The sequence below is a fragment of the Solanum tuberosum genome, unplaced genomic scaffold (genome assembly GCF_000226075.1).
Source record: "Solanum tuberosum cultivar DM 1-3 516 R44 unplaced genomic scaffold, SolTub_3.0 scf00318, whole genome shotgun sequence".
Taxonomy (NCBI): domain Eukaryota; kingdom Viridiplantae; phylum Streptophyta; class Magnoliopsida; order Solanales; family Solanaceae; genus Solanum; species Solanum tuberosum.
The window spans coordinates 118,390-130,284 of NW_006239246.1; positions in this window are offsets into that span (position 1 = coordinate 118,390).

The following is an 11,895-nucleotide window of genomic DNA, read 5'->3' on the forward strand; positions in this document are numbered from 1 at the left end:
CAACCAAATACCCACAGACCATCAATCAATAATCTTGGTTTTAAAACCTCTCTCTCGAGCAAGCCAAAAACACAAAGGTAGAATTGCATTTGCAACTACAATTCTTTAAATTAAACCTCAATTTCTAATTGAAATCACTTCTAAACATCATTTAAACTAACAATTAGCAATACCCATAAACTAAATCATCCCATAATCACACCCAAGAATTGGGGTTTTAGCTAGACATTATAAAAAGATAAAAATCGTTACCAAATTGAGTTTCCATCAACTGAGTAAGATTAATTTCATCTTTACAAAGGTCCAAATTGAAGAATCTCAAAGACCCACTTCTAATTTCTCCAAAAATAAAAAACTTCAATTCTTAAAAGCTAAGGAAAACTTGTAGCAATACCCAGAATTTTATATCTTGAAAGTATGATACTTACTAATTGATAAAAAAATATTAAACTAAATGTTCAAAAACGTATTTATAGTCACCAAAAATATGCTGTGAAAGTCCATTCGGTGCTGTAAGTCAGGCTCACCGATCAACTCGGCGATCCGCCCTTTGGTTAATTCCATCACCTTTTTGCCTTTGCCTTCAGCATCTTCCTAGTCTGTAACTTTGGGCGATCTAACTCTGCATTGCGGAATCACTCGGCGAATCGCCGACTGCTCCTTTCTCTGACCAACCTGGTTCTTTCCATCAGGGCATGGCACACTGGAACTTTAGGTGGTCAAATGGCCACTCGGCGACTCACCAAATGGACTTGGCGATCACCAGGCTCTCTTTTCTTCCTTTTTTTCAGCTCCCTTCGTTCCTTTTTGCAAATTAGTGTCCTTGCTTTGTTCCTCAATCCAAATACCTGGAAATCAAGGATTTTACATCAGTTGTTGGCACAAAATAAGCATTTGAGGACACTAAATCATTATGAATAAATCCCTAAATGAGTCCAAATCTCGGACTCATCACCCTTCTAAGATTGGTTCGTTTGGAAACTGAAAACGAACTAACCTAGCTCTACATTCGATTGATGCATAACATGAATGTAACGAATCCATGCCTAGAATGATATCGAAGTCTACCATTTCTAACTCTACAAGATCTGCTGAGGTGACTTTCTGAGACTATGATAGGGCAATTTCTGTATACCCGTCTAGCTATAACTGGGTCACCGACTGGAGTAGAGACCGAGAAAGGGTTCAGAGAGAGTTTTTGGACTAACATTGAAGTTGACTTCTATATAACAAGTTACAAAAGAAAGAGTAGCCCCTGGAACTAACAATGCATAAACATCTAAGTCAAAGACTCGTTACATACTAATGACTACATCAGGAGAATCTTCCTGATCCTGGCGAGCCTGGTGAGCATACAACCAATTTTGGCACTATCCGCCACCTGTACTAGATGAGTTACCCTGCTGAGTTAGGTGACCTGCTGGTGCTGCTGAAGTTGTGGACTAATCTCTACCATTATTGGCTCCTTGACGCTGTTTAGTAAAATGAATATTTCTCAACCTGTGACCAGACTGACCAAACCCAAAACATCCTTCCTTTCCTGCAAGACACTCGCCTGGATAGTTCTACACTTTGGACAAGTTGGGTAGGTTCGGGTGCCTGAAATACTACCTTGAGACTTAGAGCCTGATGCCCTACCTTTCTGATCATTTTGGAAATTGGAGGATGGAACACTAGCTGATGAAGGTGCTGGAGCTGAAGATTTCTACTATAACTGCGAGCGATTTCGACCACCCAATTTCTGTTGAGAATACTCATAGTTGCCTGTTCTAGCCTTCTTATTCTCCTTAGCCTGTTCCCTAAGCTTATCTCCCTTAACCTGCTGAGCATGAGTCATGAGCCTAGAGATGTTAATATTTTCCAGCAACATATCATTCCTACACTCTGTTTTCACTAAGTCGGATACCCCATACATAAACTTGTTCATTTGTGCCCTGGAATCGACAACTATATGAGGAGCATACCTGGAGAGTTGGGTGAACTTGAGTCTATACTCTTGTACTGACATGGAACCCTGCCTCAAATTCATAAACTCCTAAGCTCTTGCCTCCCTCAACTCTCTCGGGAAGAACCTGTCCAGAAAAGTTTCAATAAAGCATTCCCAAGTGATAGGAGCTGAATCTATACCATGTTCTCCTTTAATTGATTATACCAGATACGAGCTACATCCTTAAGCTAATAGGATGCCTACTCCACCCTATGATTACTTGTTACTTGCATCACTTCAAAGATCTTCTTGACCTCATTTATGAAGTTTCGGGGATCCTCACCAATCTGCGATCCTAAGAACTCTGGCGGATTCATCTTAACGAAATCACGAACCCTGGCTGCCACTGATCCACCACTAGCATTTGCAGGAACTGGAGCCTGCTGGTTGTTCTGGTTAGTCACACTCTGAGCCAAAAGTTGAATGGCGTTCCGAAATTAAGCATTCGAAACTTCCTGATCTAGGATTGGAAAAGCTGCGTTAGCATTCCTTCTGTAAGCTCTATGAGGAGGCATGATCTGAAAGCGCATAACGTCGAGTTAGAAACGAGGAACTAAATCATACCTTACGCATGATAAGAGTAACAAGAAAATGAAGTTTTTCCTAAACACTTCGTAGCGTCCCTCTCATTAGATGTGGTGCACTTCACACCTACGAAAATGACTCTACTTAGTGCGGCTTTTCAGACATCCTAGGACTCTTAAACGTAGTGCTCTGATACCAAGTTTGTCCTTCCCCGAAGCTACCCCCAGGATGCAGACACGGGACCTAGGATCATGAGTGACCCCAAGCTAACCCTGCTAGCATATCATAAGCATACTAAATAAATTGAATTAATAAATAATATGCGGAAGCTAAATCATGAGATAATCTGAAATGATGGGCAATACCCATATACTAAATATGAATATATAAAAGTGAGACTTTAAAAAACAACTGAAAAGTCAAACTCTAACACTATAGCTGAATCTAACTATGTCTGAAAATAGCCTCTAACTGACTAGAAGTGCTGGGAAATGCAACAGCTAAATCTAGCAAAACTGAAACTAAAACTAAAAGCAAAGAAACACAATCATGTCAACCGTCCTCGAAGAATGAGGACTCACCACTGATGCTGCTGAACTGAAGATCGGGAACCGATCTATGCGTGATCTGGAAGTTGAGAACCTGAACCTACATCACGAGGAGATGTAGCGCAGAGTATGAGTCAGTACTTGAAAGGTACTGAGTATGCATGATTTAATAAAGCTTAACAATAACATAACTGAACCAAAGCATAATAACTGAGCAATGATAAGAGATAAGCATGATACCAACTGTGAATACTGAACATGAAATGACTGAATGCAATGACCAAGTTTATAACATGATGAAATTGAAACTGAACTAAAACTGATAACTTGGTCAATGCACTAGAATCTGACCGTAAGGTAGCAAATAATAAATGACATAAAACCACATGAGCTAAATGTAGAGTCCGATGTATACGCCCCATCGAGAGGACCCAATATACCCTGCCAGAGGTATAGAGGCATCACTGACGTGATCACTAAAATGATGCCCACAGAGGGGACACAGCCTACGGGGTACGTAGTTCTGGGACTTGAGGGTGACTGACCCTAGTCCACTTGGTATTAAGCTACTCCCAATTATAATGTAAATAAGCAATATTATTACTGAAATGCTGAAGTACTGGATAGCTCAATTACTATCATGCAGACTTTGAGAATGTAACAATTATGGTTGATAATGTGACATTCGTAAACTGAAGCATGTATATATATTTGAATAATCTGACCTAGCATGTATAATTCATGAACTAAACGAATATATACAACTAGGGTTCTGAATATCATACGAGAAACTAAGTAATAACATGATAATATGATTTGGATCATTCTAACAGCTATAACCCAACCTTTTCTAACATTCAAGAAACCCTAGGTCTAGATAATATTAAGGGAATCAAGATTCTGACTGAAATCTAGGGACCTAATAGGGTGAAAGGAACCCACTAGTGAAATCCCACATACCTGGTGACGAATTCCACGGAGAAAATCTTTCGATTTCGGGGTTGAAACTGATGAAAAACCTGCTGCGTTCTTGGACTAGGGCTTGGTCGACTCTTTCTCCTTCTTTTCGTTCTAACTTGATGAAATTTTTGGAGAATGAGTTGACTAGGGTAAGTTCTAGTTAAGTTGCTACTCTTAAACTGAACCAAACTACGTAGTTTAGGGGTTAAACGACGTAGTTTAGGGGTCTAACGCATAAGGACAAGACCAAACGACCCCTGACGTAAAAGCTGTCGGGGTCACCGACGGACCAAACCGACAGACCGTGGATGAAACGACGGTTCATGCTTGTCATCCATCGTTCGCGACTGGTGGCTGGAAGCTGGTGGTCTGACCTACGGCCCTGGACCACTGACCGTGGTCTGACCTACGGTCCGTAGGTCCTGGCGTGGGCCTACCCTTAGCCAAATGTTCTGAGGGTTCTGGGGGAAGGGTCGTAGGTTGTGAACCACGAACTAGCAGAATGGACCATGGGTCTCCCTACGGTCCGTGGGTGGTACCCGTCGGTGCCACCTGCAACTCCTGAAACCTGCATTTTGGTAGTTCTAGCATACGGGGTGTTACACTTTGACTAACATTTTATGATATATTTTTTCATTATATTGATGTACAAGAAATTGCAATTTATAGTACTTTTCGTATAGTTTTTTTATATCTAAATTTTCAGTTTAAAATATTGAATTAATATAATCTAATTTAACTTTAAAAATTAGTTAAATTGACTTTCGAAAAGCGCAACATGACAAATAAAAGTGGACGGATGTAGTACATGTTAGACAATGATTATAAACTCTATTTCTAATAGAAACTTAACTCACGTTTAGGGGTGTTAAATGGGTGGGTTTCGTTAAAATTAGAGAAATTAAAATGGGGTGAATTAGAAATCAGGCTATATCATCATTGCAGAGGTGAAGTCAGGATAAATAGTTTGGGGGTTCTAAATTTCTTTAATAACCGTCAATCAATTTTGACAGGGGTGCATAAATTAATATACATATATATTTAATTAATTTTCTAGTACAAATATAGAGTCTACAGAAAAGCTACTGGGTTCGTCCGAACCCATAAAACCCTACCTAGCTCCGCCTCTGAGATCATGACCTGTCCAGATTTACTTTGGGCTCGAATGAGCTAAAAAATTTGTTGGGTAATGACCCGCCTATTTTAATCCACTTAATCTCAAGAGTTTTAACATATTATTATTATTATTATTTACATTTTGTAACCACAATTTGAATTCTAACTCAAGAAAACAAAAAAACAAATTCTTGATTTTGAAATGAAAAGTCATGAAACATTATACCACCCAATCAAACATTTATTAAAGATGACACACTCCACATGTATTCTATGGAAAAAATACAGTTTAATTTCTTTCAATTATTTTGATTCCAAAAAGTAAAATTTTTATCTGGGAGCAAACCGTGGGGGAACATGAGAGTACTAAATTTTGATCTAGTATGAATGTAGTCATGTTTTTTTTTTCAAATAAATTTTTGTGTTGTTTTAAAGTACTTTTGTAGTTTTTATTTGGCTAGAAGTCTGCAAGTTGATTATTCGATAAGGTGCATCAGATGAAAACAATTTTTTTTGGACACTTATAAATTGAATAAAAGATTGTTTTATTCAAATCCCTCATATATAAAAAGAGATTAACTAGTACCCACCGATGGTACAAGATCGGTTATTTTTTAATTAAATAATAAATATTATCATATATTACTTATTATTTAAATAAAAATGACTAAAAAAGTATTAAATATAAATTGGACTATAAGAGCCTGTTTAACATTCCTGTTGGGAGGCCAGAAACACTTATTTTGAGAAAAAAAATTACTTGTTGAAAATTAAGTGTTTGGCAAATCAATAAAAGTGCTTTTTAAACGGAAGAAGCTTTTCTGCTGTTGGGAAGAAGTTAAAAATTTCTTCTTTTAAAAAAAAGCAGAAGTAGAAACAAAAAAGTATTTTTCTCAAGACTAAAATATTTTTTGCATATATACATATTTACCAATATATTTCTTATTAATTAATTAGCATATTTCATAAGTTTGGTTAAATTTTATTTAAGAATTTTTTTATAGTAAATATTATAATTTATTTTACGTTTATATATTATATATTATTTTGAAGAATTAGTAAAACGGTAATAACAATGTTTTTATAAGATTAGAAAAAAGAAAGAAAATAACAATTAAAGATTTCAAACTCCCAAGAAAGGTATAATATTGATTGAACATTTAAACATGTAAATTTTAATTTTTAAAAAATAAAAATTTAATTAGTTTTTGTATAATAGATATTTAAAATAGTTTCTCTCTATAAAATATTTTTTAATATTAGAATTACATTAATAGTTGTCCTTTATTGTAATTTGACTATTAAAAATATTTTTTTTTATAAAGATTAGCCAAACGCAATTTGCTTATGAAAAACACTTTTCAAATGAATTAGTCAAACACAAATTGTGTTTTTTCAAAAACACTTTTCTAAGAAGCCATTTTAAAAAAAAGTGCTTCTAAAAATAAGTTTTTTTTAGCAGCAATGTCAAACATGTTCTAAATTAATTATGCAGAGTTCGTTTATGATTCTTATTTGCCTTACCAAAAATAGTAAAGATCTCTTTCAACGCTATATTCATCTTCATTAGTTTCACGCTCACCTTAAACACCATTGAAGCAACTCACATACATCATTGACGAAATTTGAGACAATCATTGTCACCAGAAAATATATTCTATTATTTATAAGCCAACAATAGTTGGACAAACACAACATTTACAAATTGTACCTAAAGTAGTCTGAAAGGTACATTATATCTGGGCTTTTCTCTACCTTTAGCCTTGTATGGACCTATTTTATTGGCTACTAAACAAGTGTATATGCTTCTTTTACACGTATCTATGTAATTCTAAAATGGTGGAATATCAAATGTGTCAAATTAGGTCTTGAGCCTAACTCACACCCCAGAAGGTAGCCCAAATGGATGAGGATTGCCCAAGCCTTATAAGGAGTCCACACATCTCATTAACCACCAATGTGGGACTTTTTGCTTTGACAAAATGCAAAGTCTTATTTCACACTCTCTTTTATGCTTGAGCGAAAATGGTGTTTCTTTCTGCTGGTGAGTTTTCAATCTTCTCTTTTTCTTCACGTTAATAATGTTTGACCTGTAATCTCTAATCATATTATCTATCCAAAAATACCTCTTCCATCTTCTTCTTCTTCTTCTTCCATTTGTTTATGCTTAAGTTAATCATATTCTCTCACGAGATCGACCTATCATTGTTAGATTTGGTTTTAAGTTTTTACTTTTTGGATTGAAGTCTCCTTTTGTCTTTTTTCAGTCGATTGGCTTGATTTTTGTTTCAATTTTGCTGCTTTATTTGGTACTTGGATTGAAGTTGTGTTGCATGCACTAAATTTATATTTCATTAGTTGTTTTCATGTGTTGCTGGTTTTTTGGCTCTCCTTATCCTCTCCGTTTTTCTCTATTAACGGATTTTTCATTTAAAAATCATTTTTTTTCTATTGTTGATAATTGAAATTTAGTGAGTTTTTTTAATTATTAAATGTAGGTGTGAGCATTTGTATTTACTTTAGGTAGAAATGAAATAAACTGCAAAAATGAAATATAGGAAGAAGCAGATGAGGCTTCATACCTCAAAACTAGTCTATTTTTTGGTGAAATGGTTATACTGCAGGTACACCTAGCTTAATTCTACGGTAAAAGAGTATTGAAATAAAAGTATGTTTACTCTGTGTTTGACGTATAAATTATTGATTATTTTCTAATAAATATTGCTCTTTTTCTACTCATATTGATTGGTTATTTGATCATTTTTTTTAAAATTTTTATATTGATATTAGTATAGTTCATTTTTGTGTGTTCATATGAAGTGGAAGATCTATTTCTTGGTAAGAAGGCCATAAGTTTGATCATAGTTAACAATATTCTCATGAGATTATAAGTTTCTATTATGTTGACTATCATTGTTTCATTCAATATGTTTGGACTCCCAAATTTTTCTTTGGGCTAGGTGCTTAGTATGGTTCTTACTTGCTGCACACCAAGGAGCTTAACAAAGGATAAAATTAAGAAGTCATTATATGAATTGCTTATATATATTTGATGTTTTAGGCTTTTCATGTTATTAATGAAGTACTTAATGGACTTAATATATATGAAAGAAAAAATGATCTTTACTTATACACTTGGCGGTTTACGAATATAGCTCACTATAGCAAAAAAGATAAATAATTTTGTGTTCTCTTAAAAGCTGGATTCAATCTTCTATTCATAAAAAATCGATGGTAAAAGATGTATCTTTGGATCCAACATGGTCAATGTAGAATAAAGGAAATCACACATATACAACTTTCTATTTTTAAATGGATATTCATTATTACATTTACAATAGGCCTAAAAGTCACACTCCAGGTAATACTAGGGGGCTCACTGATTCTCTTTAGTTTCTTTCTTATAACTATAATTATGTAAGGGGGATGCACAACAACCTGATATGAAATCAATAACTTTTTGTCGGTCGATATAGTTAGATATTCAAAACACTTTTAAGCTTTGCGTTTTATGATGTATTTTGTTTTTTTCACTGATGTTTATAATTGAAAATTTTCTGACTTTGAGCTATATCTATGGGAACAAAAGCTTGACAACAACTAATTTGTCAGCCACACTTGTTGAAATTACTAGCCACAAATGTGAAAGTTGGCAACCATATTTGTGGAAGTTGGTAGTCAAAGATTGGTAGAGTTTGGCAGCCAAACTTTGTGGAAATTGGCTGCCACATTTATGTCACTAATGATGTAATCAAGAGGTTCAAAACTCTATAAATAGAGTAGTAATTGAACACTTGAAAACACACCAAAATAGAGAAGCAATAGAGAGTAGAGAGAGTAATCCACAAACAATTTTTTAGTTTGTGAGAAAATAGTGTGGAAGTAATATTATTGTGAGTTGTAAGAAATAAAAAGAGTGTTGAGTAGTAGTCTTTTGACACTACCAAGTTTTTTATCAATATTATTGCATTACTTATTCGGGTATCATATTTACCCCATTTTAATATTTGGTGTCGTTGTTATTCTCTTCCTATTGCTATTTAGTTTGGACATTATCCTGGGCGTGATTATCATTTTGTCCAACAAATGGCAAATAATAGTCCATTTTCCTTTCAGTATTCCTATCTCACAAGAGGAAATTATGAAAAATGGTGTCTACGAATGAAAGCCATTCTTGGCTCTCAAGATGTTTGGGATATTATAGACAAAGGGTACAAAAAACCCGTTAATGAGAAAATTTTGTCCTCAACTGAAAAGGAGGTCTTGTTAAAGACAAGAAAGAAAGATCAACATGCCCTCACTCTTATCCATCAATGTTTGGATGAGGGCATGTTTGAGAAGGTGGCTGATGCAACCACCTCGAACGAATCTCAGAAGATTTTACAAAATTCTCTTCAGGGAATTAATAAAGTAAAGAAGATAAAACTTCAAACTCTAAGGGCTGACTTTGAAGTTTTAAAAATGAAAGAATCTGAATCCATTTCGAATATCTATTCAAGATTGACGGCTCTTGTGAATCAACTATGAAAATACGGAGAGGAAATAAATGATATGCGTGTGGTGGAAAAGATCCTTCGTTCTTTAACACCTAAATTTGATTATGTGGGGTGTGCTATTGAGGAGTCTAAAGATTTAGATTCTATGACTATAGAGCAATTGGAAGGTTCTTTAAAGCCCACGAAGAGAAAATGAAAAGGAGAAAAGAAGAATCACTAGAGCAACTTCTTAAAACTCAGGCATCCTTCAAAGGATTTGAAAGTGGGAAAAGTTACAAAGGAAATAGACAATGGCAAGACCGTGGAGGTCGTGGAGGCCGTGGAAGAGGAAGAAGTTACACCAACAATTTCAACAATGAAGATAAAAGTCACCAGTCATTCAGAGGTCGTGGTCTTAGTCAACGAGGAGGTAGAGGACGTGGAGCCTACCAAGGTTCAAATGAAATGAGATATGACAAATCTTAAATTGAGTGTTATAACTGTCATAAAATTGGACATTACTCTTGGGAATGTCGTAGTAATGTTGAAGATAAAGTTAATCTTGTTGACAACAATAAAGATGAAAATGAGTCAACATTGTTATTAACACTCAAAGAAGAAGATAGAGATGATTGCAGTTCATGGTATCTTGACTATGGAGAAAGCAATCATATGTGTGGCCACAAAGATAAGTTTGTGGAGATAAAGAAGACGAAGAAAGGTAATGTGTCTTTTGGATATACCTCAAAGATCCAAAAGTAGATATATTCATCCTCATAAGTACCAAAAAGGTGTTATAATTATACTCAGAACTTGCGGCTTTCCTATCCATACCGTTTCAATGCTGCATTCGTCTGTTTCAATGTGTATAATTATAACACATTTTTGGTACTTATGGGGATGAATATATCTACTTTTAAATACTAAAATTTATTTTTTTGCTAATGTGATGACTTTTTACTGATAGTTGATGCGATTAATGTATCTGACGGAAGTTTTCTACGAAAGCAAAACTTGTGTGTCGTGAAGAGAGATTAGTCCCAAGAGTTGGTCGTTTTAGAAGATGTTGCAAAAGCTAATGAAACTAAAGTATGGGCTTCCATCCGCTTACTGTGATCCTGTGATTTTCGACTAAATATTTTATCAAATATCAAAAAAGGTATCAGTTAAAGTATTTTTATAATTACCTTTATTTTATTGCTCTTAAAGCTAAAGGAATATACTAAAAAAGATGAATATATAGGAATATAATTTCCTTGTAATCACACTGCATATTCATTGTTATTAGAAGGGATATCTAAAAACTTGTATCTTTATTTTGACAAAATGTTTAAGAGTGGTATATGTTTGATGTTGCTGCAAACTTAACATTATTAAATGCATTTTGTAAAATAGTAATAATGCTAAGAGACTGTGCAAGATGCAAGGTTTGATTTTCTTCAAACCTAATGATATATGTAATAATCATGTGAAATGTTGCTATATATTCTTATTAGCCTCTCAAAAGGCTTCTTGGCTATTCAACATGTCAAAATATTATTCAAATTCTAAGAGCTAAATTACCCATATTTACGACTTCGTATATGAATACCACAATAGTTGATTGTCTCAAATCTCTTCGTTTCAACCATTTTGATATGGTATTCAACATCAAGCCAAAGATGAACAGATGTAGTGCAATTGCTTGATATAAGCTATGCCAATAATTAATCACTTAGTGTTGGGCCCGTGCTGAGCACGAGCCATGCCTATCTAGTATATATATATGAAATTTTTTAACACATTATTGTTTTCCTCTTCAGAATTTGATTTGTATAGAATAAAAAATACACCCCCTTTAAAACTAAGAAGAATTTTATGTTTTGTGTGAAGGGTACTAACATCAATTTTATTATGTCTTCTTCGCAACCTGATAAGGTAATGCATTGAACTGCCTTCTTCATGACCTTTGTAGAAATTTGACAATAATCATGCCCTTTGCTTTTCCAAATGATGTTTTTGGCTAAATTATTGAAATGCTGAGAATGTTCACAGATTCTTGTTCAAGGAAGAGAAATTTGACTGTTATCATTTAGTACTTTTATGGTATCCAAGAATTGAAAGCTTTTCTAAGTGAATTCGGATTACCTTATAAGTTACAATGTATTTATTCTTATGTTCTCTGAATATTCATATGACATTTCCACCATTTGGATAGAATTACATGCTTTGGTGTACAGTTTTTTAACGACATAGCTCCACCACCGATTCTCTTGAAATGAAAAAGACAACGAAGGAAAGAATC